The sequence below is a fragment of the Citrus sinensis genome, chromosome 3 (assembly GCF_022201045.2).
Source record: "Citrus sinensis cultivar Valencia sweet orange chromosome 3, DVS_A1.0, whole genome shotgun sequence".
Taxonomy (NCBI): Eukaryota; Viridiplantae; Streptophyta; class Magnoliopsida; order Sapindales; family Rutaceae; genus Citrus; species Citrus sinensis.
The window spans coordinates 16,023,566-16,041,378 of NC_068558.1; the positions used below are offsets into that span (position 1 = coordinate 16,023,566).

Here is a 17,813-nt window from a genome sequence, read left to right on the forward strand (position 1 = left end):
AGTTGCATTATCAAATGAGAAACCTAGCACTTCACATGAACATATAAAATCACATGTAAATGATTTGAAAAAGGAAAATGAGATGCTCAAGAAAAGGAATATTGAACTTAGTGATGTTGTCTTAAAATTTACAAATAGGCAAAAGATATTGGATAACTTAATTCACAAAAATGTGTGTTAGACAAATGAGGTATTGGCTATAAACCAAATTTGAAACAGAAGTATTATAAGAATAATTTGTAAAGAGTACCTCCATTAACAATCAAGTTGTATACCACCATTGCAATCAAGATGGTCACATGAAGAATAGATGTCCAGTTAAAAGAAATGCATATTATGGAGCAAAATGTATTTGGATTCCAAAAGGCATAACTTGATTTTTTTTTGTAGGTATGTTCGGTATAAATACTAATGCTATTGGTGTCAATGTGCAAGTGTACACAACAAGTAATATAATGATGAGTATTCAAGATCGTCTTCACAGAGATTGATGTTATTAGATTTGCTACAGCAATTTCAACAGTGCAGATTTTGTTTTAAATTAAAATAAAATAATTAATGAAACAAATATACTAATTAAAATAAAAACGCAATAAATAAAATGCAACAAAGTAAATTATCACGTCAAACTCAAGGATAAAACCAATGGGAATATAGAGTAGTTGAGTGAATAAACTCTCTTAATGGTCTTGACTATTTTCTAATTGTTGGCTAGGTTGCTGCAGTATATGCTACAGCACTGAGCAAAATTCTTATGCATCCTCAGCCGTCGCATGTTGGATATCATATATCTATATGCAACCTAATAGTGATCAGTTGTTATGCCAACACAAAATATAGCATTACACGCTTAGATTTTATTTACCCTACAAGGTGAATCCCTATGTCTAGTTCACACTAATCTTAAATCAAGAATGGCCCTTTTGAGACTCAAGTAAAACTCAATCCAGAAAACTCAATTTAAGATCAAGTATTGCTTTGATATGTTCCACTAAGATAGGTTCCTTTTGTGGCTCTTCCTTAGCTAGTATCATTAAATGGGTGATTAGCCGAAATAATGAATAAAAATAAATTCTATCAAAACAAAATGCTATAGCAAACATGCAGCAACTCATATTTTCAGTCAATAAACCATCAAAATTGTTTATCACTCAACCACAAATAAATTTAGTTCATGATTTGCGAAAGAAAAATAAAGAACAAAGTTTCGGCCATGAAACACATCCCCATGAATAAATAGAAAACACGAAAACAAGAGAATGATAAGAAGGATTGAGCTCTCAATTGATCTCTGTAATTTTTCCTCTTGTGTAACTCTTAATCTCTCTCTTGAAGCTTGTTTTTCTTTTGTTTCTTTATGTTTTTCTCCTTGGGTGACGGTTCCCTCTTTTCCTTATGATGTGTGCTTCTTTTGTAGTTGAAAATTAGGGTAAACGGAAGCCTAGGTCGCACATAAGTCAGATTAGGAAACTTCAGATTGCAATTATGCAATTATCTCGTACAGAATTTTATCCATCGTTGTTCTAGGATTGCTTCAACAATGGTTGCTACAGTAATAGCTACAGCAATTGCACTGTTCCAGATTTGTTTTAATTCTTTTGTAGCCAAGTTCTTTTCTATCTTTGGAAAGTCTATTGCATCAGCATTCCTTTCTTGAAATTTGGGCTTCCGAACACCTACAATTATGCATATGATTTAGCACACAAATTATTCTAAATCAAACAAAATTTATTACGAATAAACTAAGATGAATGTTTATGTAAAATAAAATAAAAATGTAATGAAAACACATTATTAACTCTATAAGTATTATTGATTTAAGTCTAAAAGTGCCATGATAACTCTTATTTTATAAAGTTATCACACCCCCAAACCTGAACCATTACTTGTCCTCAAGTAATGACAACAACAATAACACTTTAATCACACAATCATGCAACAAATAACTTAACTCTGTCATCAAATTTGCAAGGATTCTTCAACCCTCAGATCTCACTCTTAATCATACAAAATTGCCATAATAGTTCAAGTTTTAGACTTAGGCCTCATTCTGTCCAGAGTGTGTGTGTGCCATTTTAATAAAATTCCACAGGTGCTACAACATTATACAAACATTGCATATAATTCAGAGGTAGAACACAAATATATTCACATATGGGGGAGCAGAAATCATAAATATACTCAAACTGTGCTACAACAATAATAATTTTTTTTTTCAGTTAAACCCTTCAATGCAACATTGAGCTTTCATGTGAATGCCTATCACTTGTAATGACGACACTCAATTACTCACTCAAAGTACAAGTAGGCAGAGGAAACTAATTTCAAACGATAGTGAATTGTATTGGGTTTTCGAGGAGTTTTTTTTATCAATAGTTGTCCTGTCATTGAGTTTGAGGTGCACACTAGGTCAGGTGGTCAGTCATTTCATGAAAGTGTTGTAATAGGACCTGAAAATCCTATCAATATTAAAAATTAGTGTTGTAATAGTGATAAGTTTGAAAATCATGTGGCTAAAAAGGGTCTGCCTAGAATAATTGGTACTTCTTTATTTGTCTCAAAGTCCAACACTATGAAATCCACTAGGAAAAAGAATTTATCCACTTTAACCAACACGTCTTCAATCTTGCCTTCAGGGTAAGCATGAGATCTGGCAGCATATTACAATGTCACTGTGGTTGGTCTGACTTCTCCAACTCCCAATTGCTTGAATTCTGATAATGTCATAAGATTGATACTTGCTCCCAAATCACAAAGTGTCTTGCCACTGTATTTAGTTCCTATAGAACAATGAATTGTGATACTTCCTAGATCCTTCAACTTCTGAGGCATTTTACTCTGAAGCATATGGCTGCATTCTTGTGTTTGACCAACTATTTCAAATTCTCCAAGCCTCATTTTCCTTGCCAATATACATTTCCAAAACTTTACATAATTTGGCATTTGTTCTAATGCTTTCACAAAAGGAATGTTGATATGCAATTGTTTCAATACTTCCAAGAATTTACTGAACTGCTTGTCTTGCTTTCGCTTTTGAAATCTTTGTGGGAAGGGTGGTGGATGTGTAAATTGTTGTACTGCAGCAGACTATACAGATTGCTTTTCTCTTGCTCTATTATGGTCTGTTATTGTTGGTGCTGCAGCTACTTCCTCAACAAGCACTGAATCATTTTTTTTGCAGTTGCTATAGCTTAGCAACTCTCACCAGTGTGCTGGAAAAAGGGTTGTTGTGTCTCTTCTTTAATTTGAGTTTCCCCTTAGGTTGAATTAGGTTCCACTCTTCTTTTTGGTACTTTAACAAGAATATGAACATCCTTTCCAGGCTTTAAGTTAATCCCCTTACAATGCTCTTTTCCTTCTCTCTTTCGATCCTCTGTATTGTTTAGTAAATTATCCTGAGGTATGTTGCTCAATGTTGTAGCAAGCTGTCCAATCTTATTCTCCAAGTTTCTTAAAAATACAGCTTGGCTTTAGACCACTACTTCAATCTTCACAATATACTCCTTAATTAGAGTTTCAAGGGAACTAAATTGATCATTACTGGTGTTTCTTTACCCTTAAAATTGCTGGTGAAAACCAGGTGGCTGAGCAAGTCTGTTATGTCCACTGGATGCTGCAGCATGCTGATTCTGATTGCTCCATGAAAAATTTAGGTGATGTCTCCATCCAAGGTTATAGGTGTTTGAAAATGGATTGCTTGGATTTTGTTTATTAAAATTGCCCACATAATTGACTGAAGCTGAATTCTTAGGACAATTATCATATAGATGTCCCTCTCCATAATAAACACAAGAGACTTCAGCAACTTGGTTAAATGTTGCTGGAACAGTGGCCGTTGCTTTTACCATATTTGTCAATGAGGTTACTTGGGTTGTTAATGTTGTCAGTGCATCCACATTGTGTTCTCCTGCTGCTCCTCTCACTGTGGCTTGTCTAGTTGATGGCCATTGATAGTTATCCTTTCCAAAATTTCATAAGCCTCATTATATGAGTTAGACAATAAAGCCCCTAGTGCTTGAGTTCAACCCATTGTAGAAAGTTTCCAATTGTATGCAATAAGGAATACCATGATGAGGGCATCTCCTGAGTAACTCCTTGAATCTTTCTCATGCATCATACAAGCTTTCATCTTCAAGTTGATGGAAAGATGTGATCTCATTCTTCAACTTTGCATTCTTTGTTGGTGGGAAATATTTCATCAAAATTTTGTCAGCCAAATCATTCCATGTGGTGATGGAGTCTGGTGGCAAAGAACTCCACTGTACCAACTAAAATTGATTTCACAAAACACAATAAGCACCAATCCCCGGCAACGGCGCAAAAAACTTGCTGTCGATTTTCTAATGCTATTAGTGTCAATGTGAAAATGTAGACAACAAGTAATATAACGATAAAAATTCAAGATCGTCTCCACAAGGATTATTATTATAGGAATTGCTACAGTAATTTTATCAGTGCCATTCTTATTATAAATTAGAATTAAAACAAATTATTCAACTAATGAACTTAGGCAGATCTTATTGGGCTAGTCGGCAATGTGTTGCTTTAGGTCGTGTGGAATAGTTGCGGGAGTGATCTTGCATGATGTGTGGAGCTATAACAGTGCTGAGCATGGGCCAATCTATGGGCTCATGGAACTAGCGAACCTATTCTAGAATTTCGAGGAAGAGTACTCTGGTTAGTACTCTAAATTACCTTATTATATTTTGCACAAACAGAGGCATGTTAGTGAAATAATATCTAACCAACCCAAGAGGGGGGTGAATTAGGTTTCTAAAAATTATGCAATTCTTAATCAAAACTTAATGCAAATCTTAAACGAATCTAAAGCAATAATAAATAAATCAACCAAAATATAAAAAGATAAAGGAAGAGAGATTAAAACACAGAGAGTTTTACGTGGTTCGGCCAACCTTGCCTACATCCACGCCTCCAAGCACACCGAGCTTGGGCATTCCACTAGTCAAGCCTTCAAGGCTTCAAGAACACTTACAATTGACTTCTTAGGCGTCAATCAACCTTTACATCTAGAGATTATCTCCAATCTCTTAACCCAAGTGTATCCCCAATCTTTTAGAGAGATATGGAGAGAATAAACTTTGAAGATAACAATGAAATACATGACACATTTAAGGAAGAAAATATAATAGTATTAATAGAATCTATTTTAACCGGTCTTAAGATAATTCAATATTGATGCAAAATAAATAACAGGACTCTAAACCGTCCATAATAAGTCTATTGATTAATAATAACAATAATAGTGATGTGAAATTTTTTATTCTGAATGCTCAATTTAGATTATAATATCTATGTGAAAGCATTGATGGCATGTACCTTGGTTGGGAAAATAGATTGGACACATGGATATATATGTTGGAAGAACAAATCTAGTTTATATCTCAAGAGAGACAATAAATTATAAATGCCGGTGCTATAGTATATTCAGGTTTTATAAATCTTTATAAATTTAATAATCATTTAGATCTTCATAATATTATAATAAAACTTTAAATATATATGTAGAAGAGATGGAAGAAGAAATCATCCAGTTATTCAAAATCAATTAAACAAAAATAGAAGGTAAAATCCTTGAATTATATAAATTATACAATTTCACAGAAATTTTGCATATATTGCAAAACGGTCCTTGTGGCACTAATTATGGGACTAGTGTAGCATAAATACTAATATTGCTTTTTATTTTGTAAATTAATTGTTGCGTCATAATTTTTTTACATACAAATTTTATGTTTTAAAATATGATTTTTTTTTTGTATTTAGGGTTAATTTTACAATTTCATACTTTGTTCAATTATATGTACAAGTCCTTAACGTGTTGGTTGATGTTGAATATTCAAAGATCCACAAGCTATCAACGACAACGAATCAAATTAAACTAATTTGTTAATACATAATGACTAGGTTGTTTCCTATGCTTGTTAATGATGTAGGACGTTATTTTAGGATTTTAGAATTTTAATTTTTAGGTCTTCTGATATTTTCTTTTTTAATTAAAGTAAGTGTCTTAGTTTTCTTTTATTTATGTTATAATTATAATTTACTTTCTCTTTTTAAGCTAACTTAGGAAAATATATTTACTGTATTATAAATAAAGAGATCTTGTTATTACTTTATAACTTCAATTTTAGTTATTCAATTAAAAACCCCTCTTTTATAATTTCCTTTTGTATTATCTATTAAAAACCCCTCTTTTAAAGTTGTTTGATTAGAGCATCATCTAGCTTTGCTTAACGCAGTATTAAAAATCCCTTTGAGTTTAATCACACTTCGATTAGAGCGTAACTTTATCGCATTGACTTGATCCAGTACTTGAACGATATCTACTGTTTTGCTTCTGCTATGCCCAAGGAGAAAATTAATTTCACCGTGAGATAAGAGCATTAAAAGGAATTCATAAGAAATTTAAATTAAAGCTATGTTAAATATATCGCTAGCTACTTGTTTTTGGAGGAATTAAAACAATTAATAAGCTGCGAAGTGAAAATGAATAAATAAATGAAATGACGTTGAAAATAAGTCTCGCCGCCTGGATCCAAGGCCAAAACATTCATGATAAGTTAGGTAATTAAGTACATGTTTTCAAGCTCTTCATGAAGAATAACGTTATTGAAATAAATCACAAAGACCCCTGCGCAAATTATTACATTGATTAAAAAACAAAAAAGCCATATCTTTAACAGGATCGTGACTCTCGGACTGTTAATTACTTTATTCCCTGCTTGGCCAACAGCTGGCCACTAAACAAAATCATATAAATTTTAAATTTAGTCAAATTGGTCCCACTTGATGACATCCTTTTCATACATAAAATTGTTTAACGTCAAGGTTAAATATGAGAAGTTTGGTAGAGAAGGTAAAAAGGAAGTCTATATAAGGAGGGGAACGAGCTTTGTTTATAGCACAAGTGAAACTCCACTTTATTGAACGATGGGGTCTCAAATGGGCTGCCTCTTTGCCACTCTTTTGGTAGTATCAGTCTCTCTTAGCTACTTGCCGTTAGAAGCCTCCGCAAACAAATACTACTACACATCTCCTCCCCCTCCCAAGTACAAGTCTCCACCACCCCCGCCACCGGTTCACAATTCTCCACCACCACCCCCTGTTTACCTGCCCCCGCCACCTCCTCCACCAGTCTACGTGCCTGCTCCGGCACCAACTCCAATTTCCTATTCCCCGCCACCTCCTGTCCCCAAGTCCCCACCACCACCTCACCCTTACGTCTATGCATCTCCCCCTCCTCCTTACTACTACTAGAAAGCGGCCATGAATAGCTCATGCTTTTATGGTAATCTCATTTATTTTTAAAACTGTACATGTAAAGACTAGTAGTTCAGAATTACATTAAGCATTTCAATTTTAAGCACCGTGTTCTGTTTAATTGCGTTCCTATTGATTAAGTGACAAATAAAAGAGATTGATTAATTTGTTCTTGTAGGAGAGGCGAATGGTATCCGAATAAAGAAAGCAAGGGTTTGATGGAAGGCTTACTTGGAGCAAGATAGCGATCAATCGAGTTGCTGCGTTTTATTCTCTTTTATCTTTGTTTTTTAAGAAAAATAAACTGCCACGCGTAGAAACAGAAAATTAAGTTCTTGTCATTTTCATGCATATGGATTGTTGATGTGTGTGTCAATCAAATCTCCGGTGTGTCATTTGTAATTTTCAACCTTTATGCATGCAAATGCGAGACCTCTTACGTATAATAAAATTAATATACTTCCCAAGATGGTCTTATCTTGCATTGACTTTTTACGTTCCTTTGGTGATGATTTTGACGTTTGAAATTGATGACTATTGTTTTTGTAAACTCTGACATGGATTTTTCGTGCAACTACAGAGCACATTAACGAGAGACTTATCCATGAGGGTCCATGCAGATCAGTGTCTAATTAACCAATAATTAATATAACTTAAAAAATATAGAGTTAACAATTTTTATGGGTCAGGCTCAATTGCAGATGTTCGTACAAAATTTCTTGCTAATGTATACCTGAGTATGATAATAAGTTTTAATCATTATTAATAATTCACTTGATAATATTAAATAAATTTTCATATCAATTAAGTTACAAAATTTCTGTGACAAATTTCCACGTACTGGAACCATGCAAAAGGGCTTTATTCAAACAGAGCTGCATAGCCGTTGGCAATTAAAATTATTTATCAATAAAGTTAAGTAGTAAGAATTGGATTGTGGATTTCATTAATTATTTCAAGGAAAATTTTATAGATAACGCTGTAATGAAATTTACGGCATCAATACCATGATAAATATAAATATTGTAAATTACAAATAGAATTAGTAAATATAAAGTAAAACCAGTAAATTCATAAAAGATTATTAATTATTTAAAAAATTAACATTGTTTCTACATAATTTTAGTGGAAAATATTTTATTCATTTACAAAAACAAATTTCTTTAATTAAACAAAAAAATTCATTAATTAAACAAAAAAATTATACTGAAAAAAAGTGGAATAAGTTTAATTGAATTGGTTACCATAAATTCTATATTTAGTCTAGGGCATTTGTATACATTTTTTTCCCATTTTCTATAATGATATCTATTTATTACATATGTTAATTAAGTGCAATTATTTATCTTGATGTGGATCAAGTAAAAAAAAAAAGAGATATCAATAAAATTAGATCTAATTTTGAATATTATGTATACTTTATGTAGTTTCAAACTTTTTACTTGTATTTGGAGACCATTTAAGGTTGTTGTTGAAGACGTGTAGAAAGATGTAAAATAACCTTATCTTACAACAACTATGAAAGATATTAAAATAATATTTTTTTCAAAATCCGATTTTGAGAAAAAAAATTCATCCGTAATTAAACATCACATGTATTATAGAAATGCAAAACTACCATTGTTATATTTAAAATAAAAAATAACAAAATATTTAAGGTAATAAACATTATAACGAGTTTTTATTTTAAAATTGTAAACTTTTTTTCTGACAATAACTCTTATATTAATTTATTTATTTTGCCTTTTATTCAAAAGTTTTATGCATAATCTACAAACTTTATGTTTTATTTTGCATTTAATGTTGATTTTCTTTTTTTATATTATACGTATAAGCTTTCATTTTATTTACCAGTAATACATCAATTTATCAGTTTCATAGTAATTTACTTATTATACCTTCCTTTTACAATTCTTATGTTTCATTTCCAAAATTTATGTTTTATTTTACAGTTGTTGATGATTTACTAGTTTTATGTTATGTTTGCAAGTTTTGTTTTGTTTACTAGTAATAGATTAATGGGTAATTTTTAATTGAGTCCTCATTAATTCTAGAAAAGAAATTCAGAGACCAGAAGTTTACTAAATGAATCAATTAAATTCTTTTTTCTCATATCAAAACATATATTTCTTGTTTTTAATGCTTAATTTTTTATTTGATTTCTATTCATGTGATTTATTTAATTTATAATAAATATAAATAAAAGAGTAGTTGAAAATAAGGGTAATATTGTACACTTATACTATCAGAGGAAGTTTTGGCCATTATAAAAATAGTAGGAAAAAAATAATATATGTTGATTACTGTAGGGGGGAAATTAGTAATCTCTCAATAAAATTAATATACTTCCCAAGACCGTCTTATCTTGCGTTGACTTTTTACGTTCCTTTGGTGATGATTTTGACGTTTGAAATTGATGACTATTGTTTTTGTAAACTCTGCATGGATTTTTCGTGCAACTACAGAGCGCATTAACGAGAGACTTATCCATAAGGATCCATGCAGATCAGTGTCTAATTAACCAATAATTAATATAACTTAAAAAATATATAGTTAACAATTTTTATGGGTCATGCTCAATTGCAGATGTTCGTACAAAATTTCTTGCTAATGTATACTTGAGTATGATAATAAGTTTTAATCATTATTAATAATTCACTTGATAATATTAAACAAATTTTCATATCAATTAAGTTACAAAATTTCTGTGACAAATTTCCACGTACTGGAACCATGCAAAAGGGCTTTATTCAAACAAAGCTGCATAGCCGTTGGCAATTAAAATAATTTATCAAGTAAGTTAAGTAGTAAGAATTTTATTGTGGATTCGATTAATTATTTCAAGGAAAATTCTATCGATAATGCCGTAATGAAAATTACACATAAAATTAGTAAATGTAAAGTAAAACCAGTAAATTCATAAAAGATTATTAATTATTTAAAAAATTAATATTGTTTCTACATAATTTTAGTGCAAAATATTTTATTCAGTTACAAAAAAAATTTCTTTAACTAAACAAAAAAATTATACAGAAAAAAAAGTGGAATAAGTTTTATTGAATTGGTTACCATAAATTCTGTAATTATTCTAGGACATTTGTATACATTTTTTTCCCATTTTCTATAATGATATCTATTTATTACACATGTTAATTAAGCGCAATTATTTATCTTGATGTGGATCAAGTAAAAATAAAAGAAAAGATATATCAATAAAATTAGATATAATTTTGAATACTATCTATACTTTATGTAGTTTCAAACTTTTTACTTGTATTTGGAGACCACTTAAGGTTGTTGTTGAAGAAGTGTAGAAATATGTAAAATAACGTCATCTTACAACAACTATAATGATATCTATTTATTACACATGTTAATTAAGCACAATTATTTATCTTGATGTGGATCAAGTAAAAAAAAAAGAAAAGATATATCAATAAAATTAGATCTAATTTTGAATAGGGAGATTGCCAATTTTCCCCCTACAGTAATCAACATATACCATTTTCCCCCCTACTGTTTTTATAATGACCAAAAACCCCCCTGATAGGATAAGTGTACAATATTACCCTTATTTTCAACTACTCTTTTATTTATATTTGTTATAAATTAAATAAATCACATGAATAGAAACCAAATAAAAAATTAAGCATTAAAAACAAGAAATATATGTTTTGATATGAGAAAAAAATTAATAATAAATTTTTTTTCTTGTACTTATTTATTTTGTGAAAATTTTCTTATAATAAATATATAAGAAAGTTATATTAAATGATAAAAACAATTATTATAAGAAAATTCGAATGACAAATAAAAATTTATTATAATATAAATAATAAAATATTTTACCTATACTTTTTACATTTAATTTTAAAATATTACAAAATGTTTATTATAAGAAAATGTTCACAAAATAAATAATTACAAGAAAAAAATTTTATTATTAATTTTTTTGCTCATATCAAAACATATATTTCTTATTTTTAATACTTATTTTTTTTATTTAGTTTCTATTCATGTAATTTATTTAATTTATAATAAATGTAAATAAAAGAGTGGTTAAAAATAAGGGTAATATTATAAACTTACGCTGTCAGGGGGTTTTTGGCCATTAGAAAATAGCAAGGGAATAAATGGTATATGTTAATTACTGTAGGGGGGAGAGTGGCAATCCCCCTTTTGAATATTATGTATACTTTATGTAGTTTCAAACTTTTTACTAGTATTTGGAGACCATTTAAGGTTGTTGTTGAAGAAGTGTAGAAAGATGAAAAATAACTTCATCTTACAACAACTATGAAAGATATTAAAATAATATTTTTTTTCAAAATCCAATTTTTAGCATAAATTTCATCCTTAATTAAACATCACATGTATTATATAAATGTAAAACTAACATTATTCAATTTAAATTAAAAAATAATAAATATATGAGGTAATAAATATTATAACGAGTTTTTATTTTAAAATTGTAAACTTTTGTTTTTGACAGTAACTCTTATATTAATTTACTTATTTTGCCTTTTATTCATAAGTTTTATGCATAATCTACAAACTTTATGTTTTATTTTGCATTTAATGTTGATTTACCTTTTTTATATTATATTTATAAGTTTTCATTTGATTTACCAGTAATACATCAATTTATCAATTTTATAGTAATTTACTTATTTTACCTTTTTTTTACAATTCTTATGTTTCATTTTCAAAATTTATGTTTTATTTTACAGTTATTGATGATTTACTAGTTTTATGTTATGTTTGCAAGTTTTTGTTTTATTTACTAGTAATAAATTAATGGGTAATTTTTAATTGAGTCCTCATTTTTTTCTAGAAAAATATTCAGAGACTAGAAATTTACTAAATGAATCAATTAAATTCTTTCAAGCACAAACTAATGTCATTCAAGTCCTTAACTTAATTGCTTAGTTAAAAATAGGGAAATTATCCACCGTCCACCCGTTTTTTCCAACTTTTTCGAAAATACACAATTCTTTTTTTTTTTTTTGCTGGAATCCACCTGAAGTTACATTTCTTTTCACTTTTCCACTTCCGTTTGGAATCCGTTAAGGAAATTAACGGAATATTGCTTAAATGACTTTTTTACCCTCAAATGTAAAAGATAATTTATCCATCGACCACTTGTTTTTTTTGTATTTTTTCAGAAATACACAATTCTTAATTTTTTTTTGCTGACCTCCACTCGAAGTTGTATTGCTTTACACCTATCCACCATTGTGTCGTTGTAAAATGACGATTTTACCCTTATGATGTTAGCAAAGTTATAACGGTCTCCAAACGGAAGTGGAAAAGTGAAAAGAAATGTAATTTCAGGTGGATTTCAGCCAAAAAAAAAAAGAATTGTGTATTTTTGAAAAACGGTGAAAAAACGGGTGGACGGTGGATAATTTCCCTTAAAAATATTAACAACGTTGAGGACATTTTAGTAAAACAACAATTGAGCCCTTCCTCATTCTTTATTTTTGACATGTGGCAATAGTTTAAAGTAAATTCAATTAACCTAATTAAGTTAAGGATCAGTTCTTGCAAACGAAAAAAAAAAAAAACCTATAAAAGCTGCCATATTCTTCGTGTGAGAGGAGAGATCGAGAGAACGTGGGATGGTGCCAAAAATATTGTATAAATCTACTGTGATTTTGACCAAAGCTTTGTTAGCATTGGTTGAGTTCAAGTACTGGAGAGAACCTAAGTTTAAAGGTTAGTAACTCTATTTTTTTAGTGATTTTTGCAAGCGTTTTCTGATAAAATTGTTTCCATATTTAGTGATCGTTGTGAAAAATTAGGTTTTTCAAGTCTATTTTTCTAAATGACAAACTATGTTTAATTATTGGTGGATTTTTTTTATTGAATGTTGTATTTTGTTAATACATTGTTTTTAATTTGCTCTTTATGTAATTATTAGACCAAATACGCCATAATTATATTTGTATTCATTTCAACCAATTGGTATTGTTATATTAATAAGATTGAATTCATTGTATTTGCTTCTTTGTTCATGTAAAATTGAATTCTATGTGTTCTTATGAGTGGTAATTTTTCTATTTATTAGACTAAATTCACGATAGTTGCTACTTTCTTTCTTTTTGCTGGGTTATTTTTTCTTTTTAGTTTTTATTTTTTATATGTTTTAGACTGAATTTGCTTTTGTACCTTTTTTAGCCGAATTACATGTATATTTCATTTAGGTTAAGTTTTTTTGTTCTTTGCTAAATAAAATTGTATTGGTTTATCCTTTTTTGTTGCAATACTTTTGGTTTAAAATTGATGCAAGTAGCCATGTTACCTTTTATTTTTCAGTTAAAATTAATGGGGTGGGGTATGAGATAGGATATAGAGAACCAAAGGAATATAAGATTATTAGGTTGTTTCATGAAATTCAAGAAGTCATGGTTAAGCATGGACATAATGAAATGGATATGATTGAAATTTCTATTGTATTGCCATGGACTACAAGTAGGCAGAAAAAGCTAATTTCAAACGATAGTGAATTGTATTGGGTTTTTTAGGAGTTTTTTTTTTTATCAATAGTTGTCATGTCATTGAGTTTGAGGTGCACACTAGGTCAGGTGGTCAGTCATGTCGTGAAAATGTTGTAATAGGATATGAAATTCCTATCAATATAGCAGTTAGTGTGGGTAGTGATAAGTTTGAAAAATTTAGTGAGGATGGCTATATCGGAGGGCACTCATCTAATGAAGAGAATGGTCTCTCACAGATTTATGAATCCATTGTTGATAATGAGTAGAAGCCAAATCCAAATAGTTTAATTAGTCTAAAAGTAGGAAATACCTTTGAATCTGTTGCATTATTAAGAGAGGTTATAATGAAGTATGCAATCCAAGAGGATTTTTAGTTGAATAGGATTAAAAATGATGGTGTTAGGTATTGTGTCAATCTAAAATGCACTTGGAAACTTAGTGCTTCATCGATGGTTGACGAGATAACTTTTAAAATTTGGTATATTAAAGGGAAACATGATTGTCAGATTAAATAAGTTAACAAAGATCCAATAGCACATTGGATGATGTACATGTCATAATGAGAGAGCTAAAAGATAAACATAGGATTGAATGTGACAAACAAGAACTATACAGGGCAAAAGAAATTGCACTAAAAAACCTAGGTGCTGACCATGTTGCTTGCTATGAAAATGAGTAGAGGTGCTTGTGTCAAGCTAAAGTTGATAGGCCATTGTCAAATAGCCCAGTTTTTCAAAGGTTTTTTTTATCATTTCCCGCACTTAAAGTGGGGTACCTAACTGGGTGTAGACCTTTCATAAGATTGGATGGGTGTCACTTGAATGGGCCATATATGGGAGTATTGTTATCTGCTGTTGCATTAGATGCAGACAGTGGAATTTTGCCATTGGCTTTTTGCATATATGAGGCAGAAAACTATGATAGTTGGGGTTACTTTTTTATCTTTTTTATATGAATTCATTGGGGTCGATGATCATAAGCCTGTGACTATTATTAGTTATAGACAAAAAGGTCTTTTATGGCGACTAAAAAAATATTAGCCTAATGCTAGCACTAGATATTGTGCTAAGCATATCTTTGCCAATTAGAAGTGCAGGTTTCCTGGTTTGAATGTGATGGGGTTATTCTGGAAAGCTTGTAGGGCTGTAAATCAATATGACTTTGAGAGGGCAATGGGTTAAATTAGGGCTAAAGACCAAAATTGTTGTTGCTAAAGATTGTGGGAATATAAGATATTTCCTTGGAAACCAGCATTGGCTCTAAGTTATTGCTTAAAGATGTCAAACATGTACCATATATCCTTCTTAATTTGATCTCTACAGGCAAGCTTGATGATGATGGTTATACCAACTAATTTGGTGAAGGAGTATGGAAGCTCACCAAAGGCTCCTTAGTGTTAGTTAAGGAGAGGAAAGTAAACACCGTCTATGTGTGATAACTCTATGAAACGAGAGTTATTATGAAAATTCTAGACTTAAATCAATATCACTTAGAGAGTAAATGATGTGTTTCTATTGCATTTTTGTTACATTTTGTACAAACACTCATTTTAGTTTAGTCTTAATAAATTTTGCTTAATTTAGAATAATTCGTGCTTAAATTGTGTGCATAATTGTAGGTGTCTAGAAGCTCATATCTCATGGAAGGAGTGTTGATGCAATAGGCTTGTAAAAATGAGGAAGAACATGGCTACAAAAGAATTGAAACAAATCTAGAACAATGTAGTGTTGTAGCTGTTGTTGTAGCAATCATTGCTGTAGCAATCTTGGAACAACGACAGAGAAAATTTAGCACGGGATACTTGCAGAATCAAGATCTGTAGTTTCCTAATCTGACTTATGCGTGCCCTGGGCTTCTGTTTACCCTAGTTTTCAGTTATAAGAGGAGCACGCATCATATGGTAAAGGGGGTGGTGAATTAACAGCGAAGAAATTAAGAGGAAAAGAAGGAGAAATTAGAATTCAAGGGAGAACAAGTCTACACCAGTGAAGAGATTAGCAAAACTATTTGGATTCAATTTTCATCATTCTTTACTTATCCCCTTTCTTACTCTTTGATTGAACCGATGTATTTCATCACTGATACTTTGCTGTTTGTTTTTCTTTTCCAAAGTATGAACTAAATTTGATTGTAATTGAGTGACAAACAATCTCAATGGGTTCTTGACTGTTCTTATGAGTTGCTGAAAGATTGTTGTAGCATTTTGCTCTAATAGCTTATATTAGAATCATTATTTCTGTTGACCTCTCATTTAATGGTTCAAGCTAAGAGAGAGCCGCAAAAGGGCATGTCTTAGTAGAAATTATTAGAGTAATACTTGATCTTAATTTAAGTTTCCTGGATTGAGTTTAACTTGAGCCCCAAAAGGGCCACACTTGAGTTAAGATTTGTGAAGAACTAGATACAGGGATTCACCTTGTAGGGTAGAGGGGGTGTATGTTCATAATGCCATATCTTAGGTGAAATGACAACTGGTCATTGTTAGGGTGCTTAAGGGTATGACAAGTCCAACAAGCGACAACTAAGGATGCAAAATAATTCTGCCCTGTGCTGTAAGAATTGCTGTAATAACTGGTGTTTATTTGAACAGAACAGTCAGCCCATGAATAGAGTTTGATCATTCAGCTACCTCATTCTCATTAAATTCTTTTTTACGCAATTCATCTAATTTACTTTATTACTGCATTTATTTTATTAAAATTATTAATTTCGATAGTAATAAACTTTAATTAGATTTCTCTTTAGATAAAAGAAATTTGCACTGTCATGATAGCTATAGCATTGCAAGTAATATCAGTCCCTGTGGAGACGATCTTGAATATTCATCATTTTATTACTTGTTGTGTACACTTGCACATGACATCAATAGCAATTGAGTTAAATTAAACAACAAGTTTTTGGCGCCGTTGATGGGGATTGATTGTTTATTTTCGAAGTGTGAAGTCAATCTTGACAAGTGCCAACTTGATCTAATTCATTCTATTTATTGACAGATCATGACTTGCATGCGCAAAGACAGATCTGTTGAATTTCAATTTGATCATGAGATTGAAAGGACTGTAAGGAGATTGCGAAGAGAGCGAAGAAATTCAAAAACTGTTTCAAAAATGGATAACTTGCAAGATGTGGGAAACTTGGATCTTCACGGGCCACTACAACCTGTCAATATTCAAGAGGGGCAAAATGGGCACGTTAATCAAAGACAACCAGGCAACAACAATATCATTTACATGGCAGACGATAGAGATATGGTTATTAGAGATTATGTTGTATTAACTCCTCAAGTTGTACATCCTGGAATAGTCAGACCTGAAGTGGAAGCTGCCAACTTTGAACTTAAATCGGTAATGTTTCAAATGTTGTAAACAGTAGGTCAATTTAATGGACTGCCATCTGAAGATCCTTATCTCCATCTTAAGTTGTTTTTGGAAGTAAGTGATGCTTTTAAAACTGCTGGAACAACGCAGGATGCTTTGAGACTGAGGCTTTTTTCTTACTCCTTAAGAGATCGAGCAAGAGCATGGTTGAATTCCTTACCATTTGATTCTATCACTACATGGAATGACTTGGCTGACAAATTCGTAATGAAATATTTTCCACCAACCAAGAATGCAAAATTGCGGAATGAGATCACCTCTTTTCATCAACTTGCAGATGAGAGCTTGTTTGGGACTTGGGAGAGATTTAAAGAGTTTCTCAGAAGATGCTCTCATCATGGCATTCCCTGTTGCATACAGCTAGAAACCTTTTACAATGGGTTGAAACCAAGTACAAGATTGATGGTCGATGCTTCAGCAAATGAAGCCTTATTATCCAAATCTTACACTGAAGCTTATGAAATTTTAGAGAGAATTCCTAACAATAACTACCAGTGGCCATCAACTGAAAAACTGTAGCAAGAGGAGCAGCAGGGGTACATAATATAGATGCAATTACAGCACTGTCAGTTCAAGTAACATTATTGACAAACATGGTAAAAGTCATGACTTCTACTTCTGCAGTAGTAAAGCAAGTTGTTGAACTATCTTGTGT

General features: G+C 31.0%; 1 long non-coding RNA gene and 2 other non-coding genes across 3 annotated transcripts; 2 read left to right on the forward strand and 1 right to left on the reverse strand.

Moving 5' to 3' along the window:
• The first annotated feature begins 4,062 nt into the window (after positions 1-4,062).
• On the forward strand, positions 4,063-4,169 carry LOC127901658 (small nucleolar RNA R71). Its single transcript, XR_008053902.1, has one exon. It is a non-coding gene; the product is annotated as a small nucleolar RNA R71 (small nucleolar RNA).
• A 2,643-nt stretch (positions 4,170-6,812) lies between these two features.
• On the forward strand, positions 6,813-7,750 carry LOC127901317 (uncharacterized). Its single transcript, XR_008053473.1, has 2 exons — positions 6,813-7,309; positions 7,460-7,750. It is a non-coding gene; the product is annotated as an uncharacterized LOC127901317 (long non-coding RNA).
• A 9,645-nt stretch (positions 7,751-17,395) lies between these two features.
• LOC127901711 (small nucleolar RNA R71) lies at positions 17,396-17,502 on the reverse strand. Its single transcript, XR_008053955.1, has one exon. It is a non-coding gene; the product is annotated as a small nucleolar RNA R71 (small nucleolar RNA).
• Between the last annotated feature and the right edge of the window lie 311 nt (positions 17,503-17,813).